At 39.3% G+C, this 12,500-nt stretch overlaps 1 long non-coding RNA gene and 1 pseudogene across 1 annotated transcript; one reads left to right on the top strand and one right to left on the bottom strand.

Annotated features, from left to right (window-relative positions):
• LOC127653541 (peripheral plasma membrane protein CASK-like) overlaps positions 1–5,687 on the bottom strand; it is an 84,329-nt pseudogene extending 78,642 nt beyond the window's left edge.
• Positions 5,688–7,516: 1,829 nt separating this feature from the next.
• On the top strand, positions 7,517–12,134 carry LOC127653559 (uncharacterized). The gene is made up of 2 exons (XR_007971825.1): positions 7,517–11,631; positions 11,761–12,134. It is a non-coding gene; the product is annotated as an uncharacterized LOC127653559 (long non-coding RNA).
• The last annotated feature ends 366 nt before the right edge of the window (positions 12,135–12,500 follow it).

The following is a 12,500-nucleotide window of genomic DNA, read 5'->3' as shown; positions in this document are numbered from 1 at the left end:
CAGATATACTGTCTACACATATACTGTCTACAGATATACTGTCTACACATATACTGTCTACAGATATACTGTCTACACATATACTATCTACAGATATACTGTCTACACATATACTGTCTACAGATATACTGTCTACAGATATACTGTCTACAGATATACTGTCTACACGTATACTGTCTACACGTATACTGTCTACACGTATACTGTCTACAGATATACTGTCTACACGTATACTGTCTACAGGTATACTGTCTACACGTATACTGTCTACACGTATACTGTCTACACGTATACTGTCTACACGTATACTGTCTACACGTATACTGTCTACACGTATACTGTCTACAGATATACTGTCTACACATATACTGTCTACAGATATACTGTCTACACATATACTGTCTACACGTATACTGTCTACAGGTATACTGTCTACACGTATACTGTCTACAGATATACTGTCTACACGTATACTGTCTACACGTATACTGTCTACACGTATACTGTCTACAGATATACTGTCTACAGGTATACTGTCTACAGGTATACTGTCTACACGTATACTGTCTACACGTATACTGTCTACAGGTATACTGTCGACACATATACTGTCTACAGATATACTGTCTACACATATACTGTCTACACATATACTGTCTACACATATACTGTCTACACATATACTGTCTACAGATATACTGTCTACAGATATACTGTCTACACGTATACTGTCTACACGTATACTGTCTACAGGTATACTGTCTACACGTATACTGTCTACAGGTATACTGTCTACAGGTATACTGTCTACACGTATACTGTCTACAGGTATACTGTCTACAGATATACTGTCTACACGTATACTGTCTACAGATATACTGTCTACAGATATACTGTCTACACGTATACTGTCTACACGTATACTGTCTACAGATATACTGTCTACACATATACTGTCTACAGGTATACGGTCTACACGTATACTGTCTACAGGTATACTGTCTACAGATATACTGTCTACAGATATACTGTCTACAGATATACTGTCTACACGTATACTGTCTACAGATATACTGTCTACACGTATACTGTCTACAGATATACTGTCTACAGATATACTGTCTACACATATACTGTCTACACATATACTGTCTACAGATATACTGTCTACACATATACTGTCTACAGATATACTGTCTACACGTATACTGTCTACACGTATACTGTCTACACGTATACTGTCTACACGTATACTGTCTACACGTATACTGTCTACAGATATACTGTCTACACATATACTGTCTACACATATACTGTCTACACATATACTGTCTACACATATACTGTCTACAGATATACTGTCTACACGTATACTGTCTACACATATACTGTCTACACATATACTGTCTACACATATACTGTCTACACGTATACTGTCTACAGGTATACGGTCTACACGTATACTGTCTACAGATATACTGTCTACACGTATACTGTCTACGATACTGTCTACAGATATACTGTCTACAGATATACTGTCTACACATATACTGTCTACACATATACTGTCTACACATATACTGTCTACACATATACTGTCTACAGATATACTGTCTACACGTATACTGTCTACACGTATACTGTCTACACGTATACTGTCTACACGTATACTGTCTACACGTATACTGTCTACACATATACTGTCTACACATATACTGTCTACACATATACTGTCTACAGATATACTGTCTACACATATACTGTCTACAGATATACTGTCTACACATATACTGTCTACAGATATACTGTCTACACGTATACTGTCTACAGATATACTGTCTACAGATATACTGTCTACACATATACTGTCTACACATATACTGTCTACAGATATACGGTCTACACGTATACTGTCTACAGATATACTGTCTACAGATATACTGTCTACACATATACTGTCTACACATATACTGTCTACAGATATACTGTCTACAGATATACTGTCTACACATATACTGTCTACAGATATACTGTCTACAGATATACTGTCTACACATATACTGTCTACATATATACTGTCTACACAACAGTCATCTCGACTCAGTGAAGTATCGGCATGTGTTTAGAGAGTTACAAATCGCTGAGCCAATTAAAAGTGGTCCGTTTACATTATGACATCCGATTATTTTCTACGTGCTGTCAAACATATGAATAAAACATCGAGAAGAACACGAAAAATAGAGTTTTACTTTCATACAAATAAATCTGGAGTAAAGGCGTGAAAGCAGTATATAAGTTGTAAGCAGATGTGCCTTTCTGTTGCGTTTCATTGTAACTTCACATAGAAAACAGAATATTAAAACAGCAGATGCTCCTGAATAAAATCAGTTTAAATGTAATGAAATATGATGCATAGATCTTAAAATAATCAAAGAGAAAATGTGACAATATCTCAGATTTGTATCATCTTGTGTAGAGAGGCGCCGATACCACTTTTCTCTTCCGATCCGAATATTGGAAATCTCAGTATTGGCCGATCCGATACAGTGTTGTTGTTTTGCATAATCAGTTTAGAATAGAGGTCAACCTATATATCGGTTTTGCCGATTACTCGGCAATGGAGTGGTGGTGGCGTAGTGGTCTAAAACACATAACCGGTAATCAGAAGGTTGCTGGTTCGATCCCCACAGTCACCACCATTGTGTCCTTGAGTAAGACACTTAACTCCAGGTTGCTCCGGGGGGATTGTCCCTGTAATAAGGGCTCTGTATAATACACTGGTAATCAGAAGGTTGCTGGTTCGATCCCCACAGTCACCACCACTGTGTCCTTGAGTAAGACACTTAACTCCAGGTTGCTCCGGGGGGATTATCCCTGTAATAAGTGCTCTGTAAGTCACTTTGGATAAAAGTGTCTGCCAAATGCATAAATGTAAATGATATCGATTTACATCGAACACATGTTGTTAATTGTTGTTTTATACCTGCTCAGTGCACACCGTTTAATGTGGTAAGAGGGGGAGTTCATCACACACGTGTGACACAATTATGAATGTTTAAACACACACAGCAGGGCCAGAGGGGATATGGTGTGGGTGGCTCTAATGTGGGCGGGGCTTAAGACTAAGAACATACAAGACACATGCAGAACAACAGAGCACTGTGACATCATCATCAAGTCTCTTATTAGCAGATCTGTCATGACTGTCACATCTGCTAGTCATTTAGTGGCACTGAAGACACCTTTAAAAATGTGTCTTACAACAACATTGGGTCATATTTCACCTCAAAACCAAAAGAAAAAGTACATGAAATGTTGCATTAAAATAAATGAAGCTCATATCCGAGTACCATCTACTCCAAACACAGCTGTGGACCCTTCAGCAGAGAGTAAACCATGTAAATATCACACGTGTTCATGTGTACAGTGATACTGAGTTTGTATGTTCACTGGTGAACTCTGACGGCTGACTGACCCACATACACAGTTCAGTCACACATCTACAGCAGATGAAGAACTGAAGAAGACTATCCTTCACAAGAGCACTTCAGCAGGGCCAGTCAAACTCCTGTGATGATGACATCATCTCTAATGGACACAACCAACCTTATCAATAGATCTGTCTGTTTCTCTGTATGTCTGTTGTCATATATAACACATACATGATAGGCCACACCTGCTCCTCTGAACACATGCATGTGTTTGAAACTCAATCAGCTGATCATACAAACACTCTCGTCTGTGACACACCTGAACCTTCTGGTGCTTTATGAGGGAATGAGATTAAACTAACGAGAAAACAGATGCAACTTCAATTCCACAATGACAAACATATTACCACATTATTCTACCAGTATGATTATTTTTCAGCCAACATGTCCGTTATATGATGAACTAAAGCATCTAATATCCATCCATCCATCCATCCATCGTCAACCGCTTATCCTGTGTACAGGGTCGCGGGGCTGGAGCCTATCCCAGCTAACATTGGGCATATATATATATATATATATATATATATATATACACACACACACACACACACACACACACACACGTTTAATATATATATATATATACACACACACACACACACTCACACATTTAATATATATATATATATACACACACACACACACACACGTTTAATATATATATATATATATATATATATATATATATATATATATATATATACACACACACACACACACACGTTTAATATATATATATATATACACACACACACACACACGTTTAATATATATATATATACACACACACACACACACACACACACACGTTTAATATATATATATATACACACACACACACACACACTCACACATTTAATATATATATATATATACACACACACACACACACACACACACACACGTTTAATATATATATATATATATATATATATATATATATATATATATATATATATATATATATATATATACACACACACACACACACACACACGTTTAATATATATATATATATATATATATATATATATACACACACACACACACACCTATACACACACCACACATTTTATATATATATATATATATATATATATATACACACACACACACACACACACACTCACACATTTAATATACACACACACACACACACACACTCACACATTTAATATAGCACACACACACACACACCTATACACACACTCACACATTTAATATACACACACACACACACACCTATACACACACCACACATTTTATATATATATATATATATACACACACACACACACACACACTCACACATTTAATACACACACACACACACACACACACACACACACCACACACTCACACATTTAATACACACACACACACACACACACACACACACACTCACACATTTAATACACACACACACACACACACACACACACACACACTCACTAACACAAACACATCACACACACACACACACACTCACTCACTCACTAACACAAACACAAACACATCACACACACACACACACACACACACTAACCTGACACTGCAAGAACATACTGTCAACACACCAGACAAAGGTGGCCGCAGAAAACCGCTTTTGAGACTCGAGCAGATAAAAGCATCATATTGATCAGGATACATTTTAGATTTGATCACTTACTTTCCGATCACCTCACAGAGCTCGTACACATCCTCAAACAGCACGTCGTCGTCAGCCATCCTCCCGCCGAAAGATCCTCACAGAGATCTCAGATAAAACACAGTTCAGGTGTGGAGGGGAATTATCGATCCAGCAAATCCCTCGGACTCCCGTCGACGACACCGCGTCTGAAGCCGTCTGTCACAGCGGAGGATGACGGTATAATGTCAGGAAAAATCAGCGCTCCGGGATTCAGGTCGCAGCATCCGCGGTGAACGCGAGCGGCCGCTTCTAATAATGGCTGTCAATGTGATGCGCGCGGCCGCAGAAAACGCGCTGATGCGCCCAAACGAATCGAGCTTTCCCGACGATCCGCCTCAGACATGAAAACACCAGTTAAATCCGCAGCCGCTTCCGTTCCCGTCCGCACGCGCGCATGATTGTCCCGGCACACGCCCTGATCTGCCGTTACAGCGGTTCGGTGTGAGCAGAGAGAAAAGCAGCGCTCCGGTGTAACGGTTTTCCGCAGGTCTTCTTCGCCTCGGCGTCTCTCCTCCAGCCCACAGACGCTCCTCCCTCTCAAAGTGATGAAGCTGCAGGATGAAGAGCCGCAATGGCCGCAGAAGTGCGTCTGGTTCCCCGGATGTTCCCGCTAATGGTCAGTAGCCGGTTTGAGCCAAGATGTCGGAAGAAGGGCGCGCCTTCGAGCCGATGGTGTCCAGTTTCCTAATCTGCCCTGGAGAAAAGCCGTTCTCACGTGAATCCGCCAATCACAGCTCGGCGTCGCTCTGCATGCTGGTTGACCATCAGATGACGTCAGAGCTACTGCGATTTTTCTTGGATGAGTGTCTTTTCTAACAGATAAATGCAGCAGGACTGAGAAGAATTCCAGAATATTGATCATTTCGGATAATGATAAGAGAATCACAGATTTAACATATTTTTGTTTGTGGTCCTGATGGTGTGGACATCACTGACTGAGCTACATTCATATCTCTCCTCTGAAATCAGTTCAGAAATATTTTATCAGCTTATATGAAAATGGAGACAGATCCAATATATATATATATAATTACATTTTCATTCATAAGTCACAGACACACACAGCATGAATACTTTTATTGTAGAAATACAGTGTGTAACCAGTTCATGAGTGACTCCAGTCAGGTCTCCATAGCAACCAAATTGGTCCGGTTGCTAGGGAGGGTAGAGTCACATGGGGTAACCTCCTCGTGGTCACTATAATGTGGTTCTCGCTCTCGGTGGGGTGTGTGGTGAGTGACTTCAGTCAGGTCTCCTTAGCAACCAAATTGGCCAGTTGCTAGGGAGGGTAGAGTCACATGGGGTAACCTCCTCGTGGTCTCTATAATGTGGTTCTCGCTCTCGGTGGGGCGTGTGGTGAGTGACTCCAGTCAGGTCTCCTTAGCAACCAAATTGGCCCGGTTGCTAGGGAGGGTAGAGTCACATGGGGTAACCTCCTCGTGGTCTCTATAATGTGGTTCTCGCTCTCGGTGGAGTATGTGGTGAGTTGTGTGTGGATGCCGTGGAGAATAGCATGAAGCCTCCACACGCGCTATGTCTCCATGGTAACGCGCTCAATGAGTCACGTGATAAGATGCGTGGATTGACAGTCTCAGACGCAGAGGCAACTGAGATTCGTCCTCCACCACCTGGATTGAGGCGAGTCACTACACCACCATGAGGACTTGGAGCGCATTGGGAATTGGGCGTTCCAACAGTGACGGTTCATCTGTCATCTTTATATCCCTGTAAGTTGCTGCAGATAAAAGTGTCTAAATGCATGAATGTAACTGTAATCCTTCACTGTCAAATAATGAGAGTAATGTTTGTCTGGAGCAGAAACAGGAAGTGCAGTTCTGACGTCACAGCATTAACTTACATCATCAACCGCACACTGAATTATTGATGACAATCTTAAAAAATAGAGTAACAATCTACAATACAGTTCCAACATTAGTAAATGCATATAAAGTATCATGAACTAACAATGAACGTTACACTTTTACAGCATTTATTAAACTTAATGTTAGCTTATAACATTACAATTGTTCATTTATTGTTAGTTTTTATAGTGCATTAATTAATGTTAACATACAGTACTTTCAATTGAAATAATGTGTTAGTATATGTTGAGATGAATGAATGCAGAAATATCATTTTCATGGTTAGGTCATGTGATCTAGTTTACAAATGGAAGCTTAAAGTGTCACAGCATTAGTTTTATGGTCATTAGGGCTGATGATCGACATATTTGATGCTTTTGATAACTGTACAGTGCATTTCTCTTAATGAGTCAAACTACATATCTGAATCATTCCAGAGAGGCATATTTTGGTAAATGAAGGCATTTTAATGAAACATCAGCACAGAGAACATCATCCAGGTGTCTCATCATAATGTGCCTCATGGAGTTCAAGTCACCAAATAATTTAAAGGAATATTCGGATTCAATACAAGTGAATCTCAATCAACAGCGTTTGTGTCATAATCCTAATTAACACAATAATGAATTTCGCCTCGTTCCTCCTTTTCTTTAATAAAGCACACATGTGTGCTCCAGTGAACACTTATAATGGAAGTCAATGGGGGTCATTTCTGGAGGTTTAAAGTCAGAAATGTGAAGATTATAATTTTATAAAAGCACTTACATTCATTCTTCTGTTAAAACTCATGTATTATTTGAGCTATAAAGGGAAGTATTATACAAAATGCACTTTTACATGGAGTTTGAACATACATGTGTGTACACAACCACCCTATAATGATAAAAATCCACCCAGTCCTTTAAATCCCCATTAATCAGAAACACTGTCTCAGAACAAGCCGTTCACAGATGCTGTACATAGTGACGTCACATCGTACAGGCCCCGCCCACGACTGTTGACGGACATGTTTGTTTGTGTGTGTTGTTTTGTTATAGCACACAGTGAACATTGTAACAGTATTTGTGTGTGTGTGTGTGTGTGTGTTGCTCATCCATCGTTCTAAAACAGCTGAACAAACTCCACAACAAATAAATAAATGGATCAAATATCCATTCAGGAACTTCCTGTTTCATTCTCAAAGTTGTTCCTTCTTACTCCGGTTCACACATATCGGCTGAACACTATTTTCACTGTCTTTCATATTGCTAATGATGTCTATTTATCCCAAAACTCCACCCTGTTCTGTATACGGGGCAGGGGCACCAGCTCATTTGCATTTAAAGACACACACACACAAAAAACAGCTCGTTTTATTCCCACACTAAAATGGTCATTTTCAACATAATAAATGATCTGTGGGGTATTTTGAGCTGAAACTTCAGACACATTCTGGGGACACCAAAGATTTAAATGACATCTTGTGAAAAGGGGCATAATAGATGCCCCATCTTCATTTTTTTATTTAAAGCGTTATGTGGTCATGGCAACAAAGTTGTAAATTGTCTCTATGTTCACACAGATGTGGTCAGTGAGTGATTTAATGACAGTAAAATCATGTTAACATACATATTGTTCATGTCTTGTGTTTATACTTGTGAAACAGTATTTTAATGTGTACAGATTAAACCCCATTGACTTGCATTGGAAGTGTCTCACTGGACACACATTTGTGCTTTTATTAAAGAAACGGAGGAACGAGGCAAAATTATGACATTATTATCAGCCACAAATGCTGCCGATTGAGATTATCAGTTGTTTAACTCTGAATATTGCTTAAAAATAATTAGCAAACTATATGAGCGGACTATTCATAAATCTGTGATTACATATAGTGACTCACATGAGTCCTGTGGAAGAATCAAACTCTTCACTGCATAACACTCAATTATCTGCTGGTGACATCAGTCAGAAAATCACACAGAAACTTCTTACATTTGTCTTGTTTTCATATATTATTATTTTCAACACTCATGAGTCTCGCCCCTTCAGTGACGGAGGGAACGCATCAGAAAAAGACATGAATGACTCAGCTTCATCCAGCAAATCATTTAATCCTTCATTATGCAGAACAGGACTTTGTCAAACGAGGTCTGGACACCGTCTGAATGTGTTCGATCACACTGATTCTGTCATTAACACTTTACACTATGCTAAAAATACACTTATCTGTTTAATCCGTGTATGTGAATATTATGGTATTGATTTCACCGATGACTTGATATCAAATCATTCTAATGGCAATAAAACTAATTGAACCCTTCACAAAGGTTTATTGCACAACACTGATTATCTACATTCAGCAATTAAAAGCCTGAAGGAACAAAATGATGCTCATGACAAGCTTTGATCACTGTTCATTTAATGCAAAGAACATAATCTTAATATAATAATAATCAGGAGAAATATTGACAACTGATAATCTCATCATATGTACATTTCTAAAATACATTTCTATATAAAGTGCAGGGAAACATTGCAAATATATATATATATATATATATACAGTATATGTTTGTCAACATTATTGTAAAATGTATTGCTTCATAACTCAAATCATGTGCGGTGGGAAAACAGAACAGATGTGTGTGTGTGTGTGTGTGTGTGTGTGTGTGTGTGTGTGTGTGGAACAGAATCATTCCCAAAGCTCGGATGAATCCGCTTGAATCAGTTATTCTTCCATGTCCAGAGAAAGAAAACTGCGCTCGAGTAGAAAAGAGTTCCTGAGATTTCTGAAAACGCAGAATAATAAAACATTCTTGTTGTACTATCACCCACACTGTCCTGCAAAGGTAAAATGCAGTAAGTCAGACTCGGTTCAGATTCACAGAAAACACGGTCAGATTAATTGATAATCCACGTCTTTTCTGTTTCAGTGATGGTGTAGTTACTGCGTTTTGTCTTTGTAGGGCAACAGAGCTCAAATATATGGATGGTGCAAGAAACTCGTCAAGATGAGAAATACAAATAGAAAACAGCCAAATGAACTTCCGGTGTAATGAGCCGCAGCTGTGAGACTGAATCAAAAGCATCAATGATGCAATTATGTGGGAATTAAATGAGGAGAGTCGTATGATCAGGTCAGCCATTCATGTTCATTTTCATACTGAAATAATCCTTAAAAAAAAACAAACATTCAAGTACAAAAATAAATGCTGCGCCTCTTCAATTTCTCCATTTCAACCACCAGCAGACTGGAAACACACGAGCTGATGACGTCATAATCTGTCGACAGATTGACCAGATCAACCATCAGACTGATAAACCTTCGCCGAATATTATTTAAATTGTGTGCATGCACAGTAAACATGACTGAAATGAGTTTCTTCGATCTCCACACAGATGTGCAACCAACTCGTCATTTTTAAACATTTTACCACAACAGAAAGAGAGCGAGTGCAGCACGCGTTTGTCCTCAAAGTCCCTCTCGAGTCAAGTCAGTCCACTCGGCGGTACGGCTGCAACGGTACACGAATCCGCGCCAAACCGAGCGGATACAGGCAGTCACACAGATGATGACGTGTCTTAGCATGCGTGAAACCAATATTAAAACAACTTATAACCCCCCCCCCCGTCGTCCTTTCTTCATTTTAATAATGAACTTAAAGCTTTTGCTGCTTCACTTTGCACCCTTTCAAATGAGAAAGCTTCTACAGTAGCCAGTTTTTTCAATGAGCTAAGTGCACTTTAGCTCCTTTACCCTTCAGGACTTTACATAAATGATATTCATTTATTTATTTTACATATTTATTTATTTTTGTCTTCTTGATTGTATATTTGATTTGAGACCTCATCAGCTATTACTTATTGTATTTTGCAATTATGTCTGCCCTCTGAGAACTGTAAGTTAATATTGTTTGTTCAATACCTATTTTGTCTGTACAACTGAATTTCAATTAATAGAAAGAAAAAAAAAGCCCACGTGAGTTACGCCCGGTTTCACATATCCTGAGCTGAGGCGTGAACAGCGCCCGTATTAACAGATTACACCCTTGCCAGAAAATACAAATAATCAAGACATTATAGACAATAACCAACAGCAAATGTACAATATTTAAGCCGAACACACAATCAGTATAAACAAACACAAATGAAGTCAATAAAATAATAAATGTATTTATATTATAATTGATTTATCAATTAACCCTCTCAAAAATTACAGTGTTTTAATTAAAGAAAATGTTTGGTGTATGAACACAGAGAAAACTCAAAACGACCGCGCAGCACATGTCTCGCTCACGCAGGATATGCCAAACCGCTGTTAGTCTCGAGGGCCGTCCAAGCAGCCGCTCGCTGCAAGCTCAGACAGGGTTAAAGCAATGACGAACACTACTGGAGTATTGATTGATGCATTCTCAGTCGTCCAGAACACAGGATTTAGCGTGCTTGATCCCGTTATAAAGTTCCTACAAGAGCGCATTTCAGCAATTCTGTATACAAGCACATGCTGTAATCGTCCAGCAGGGTCATCATCAATGCTAACAGATCCGCCCTCTCCTCTGATCATGTGGATATTCTGATTGCACTTTTTTCACTTTTATGTTTTGTGACCCCAAAAACCAAAGTGCGATACCGTAGCGTGACCCCAAAAAACCAAAGTACGTATCGTAGCGTGACCCCAAAAACCAAAGTGCGTATACGTAGCGTGACCCCAAAACCAAAGTAAGTATCGTAGCGTGACCCCAAAAAACCAAAGTACGTATCGTAACGTGACCCCAAAAAACCAAAGTACCGTAATGTGACCCCAAAAAAAACCAAAGTACGTATCGTAACGTGACCCCAAAAAAAACCAAAGTACGTACCGTAACGTGACCCCAAAAAACCAAAGTACGTATCGTAACGTGACCCCAAAAAACCAAAGTACGTATCGTAATGTGACCCCAAAAAAACCAAAGTACGTATTGTAACGTGACCCCAAAAAAACCAAAGTACGTATTGTAACGTGACCCCAAAACCAAAGTACGTACCGAACGTGACCCCAAAAAACCAAAGTACGTACCGAACGTGACCCCAAAAAACCAAAGTACGTATCGTAACGTGACCCCAAAACCAAAGTACGTATCGTAACGTGACCCCAAAAAAACCAAAGTACGTATCGTAACGTGACCCCAAAACCAAAGTACGTACGAGCGTGACCCCAAAAACCAAAGTACGTATCGAGCGTGACCCCAAAAACCAAAGTACGTATCGTAACGTGACCCCAAAAAACCAAAATGCGTACGTAACCCCAAAACCAAAGTACGTGCGTGACCCCAAAAAACCAAAGTACGTGCACGTAGCGTGACCCCAAACCAAAGTACGCATCGTACGTGACCCCAAAAAACCAAAGTGCGTGCAGTAGCGTGACCCCAAAACCAAAGTACGTATCGTAGCGTGACCCCAAAAACCAAAGTACGTATCGTAGCGTGACCCCAA

Source organism: Xyrauchen texanus, chromosome 13 (assembly GCF_025860055.1).
Source record: "Xyrauchen texanus isolate HMW12.3.18 chromosome 13, RBS_HiC_50CHRs, whole genome shotgun sequence".
NCBI lineage: Eukaryota > Metazoa > Chordata > Actinopteri > Cypriniformes > Catostomidae > Xyrauchen > Xyrauchen texanus.
This window is presented reverse-complemented; position numbering and strand designations above follow the sequence as displayed.